The 1,108-nt window shown below is 41.1% G+C and overlaps 1 protein-coding gene across 1 annotated transcript in view; it reads left to right on the top strand.

The window, feature by feature from the left end:
• Positions 1-1,108, top strand: part of SCRIB (scribbled planar cell polarity protein) — an 88,855-nt gene that overhangs the window by 85,328 nt on the left and 2,419 nt on the right. The gene's annotated exons all lie outside the window — the stretch shown is intronic.

Raw genomic sequence — 1,108 nt, 5'->3', positions numbered from 1 at the left:
AACAAAGATGCCTGCTGCCTGTAGCAGGCAGCCCCAGAGAAATTCATCCTGCTTGAAGAGCTGAGAGCATTTGGGTGCTTGAGTATCCAGGTGATGCTCCAAGTCTGTGCACAGTCACCTAAATAAACAATAAACACTTATTCCAAGGTTTTCAAGAGGCCATGGATTTCTTGAACTACATAATAGCATTTTCAGGGTGGAACACACTATCTATTTGCCTTATGACAGAACCTTTCCAGATCACTTGGAGCTAGAGTCTTTTGCTTTCCAGTGTTATAACAGTCAAGTTTCAGAAATACACCCTTGATGGCTTTGTACTGCACTTATTTCTGGATATGCCTACCTATGGTATGTAAGGAACTGCTTTTGGCCTCCTGTGCTTTGTCCATTTGGGATGTCTGATGCCTACAGCAACTTAGGAAAGGATCTCTTATCCTACACTGGACTAATCACTACGGTAGTATTAGAATCTCAGTTTTATTAGTTATTAATACTGGTTTTGTCTAGGACTTGGCTCAGCAGTTCATGCACACACAGGAATGAAGGTTGATTTCTTCATCATCTTGCACTGTTTATTTATCTCCATCCAGCCTTTTTAGCCATATCTCCACTCCAAAGACTTGGCTCCCCCCTTTCGGTCTTCAGGTTTCCGTTCTATAGGTTCTTTCCCACCCAAATGCCAAAGTTCCACAGAAGTCAAATCTCTAGATTCTTACTGGTTTCAATGCCTGTGCTTTCTTTCAGTACCTTCTGGTTTCTCTCCTAGGGTAGGAGGCACATGAGGGAGGCTTGTACTGGTTCAGAATATCCCAGTGCCCTGTTTGGCTGGAAATGCATTCTTGGGGAAAGACTATACAGAACAGAGAAAATGATCTTTCATAGATGCATATTCTGTTTTCTGTCATCTCCCATTAAGTAGGGACTTCTTGAGCCAGGTATTATATCTGGATCATCAATGGAATGATGTTGTCTAGAATTTTTTTTAATTTTTCATGGCACTTTGTGGTATCGAGTTCTATAATTAGGCATTTTGTTTACTTTTACTCTGTTTCTTGATAATTTTTTGGGGTCTTCTGGGATGCAGTGAATAACTGTCACTGTGTCGTCT

This window comes from Buceros rhinoceros, unplaced genomic scaffold (assembly GCF_000710305.1).
Source record: "Buceros rhinoceros silvestris isolate BGI_N320 unplaced genomic scaffold, ASM71030v1 scaffold5246, whole genome shotgun sequence".
Taxonomy (NCBI): Eukaryota; Metazoa; Chordata; class Aves; order Bucerotiformes; family Bucerotidae; genus Buceros; species Buceros rhinoceros.
The sequence above is the reverse complement of the archived record's forward strand: the minus strand, read 5'-3'. Positions and strand labels throughout refer to the sequence as shown.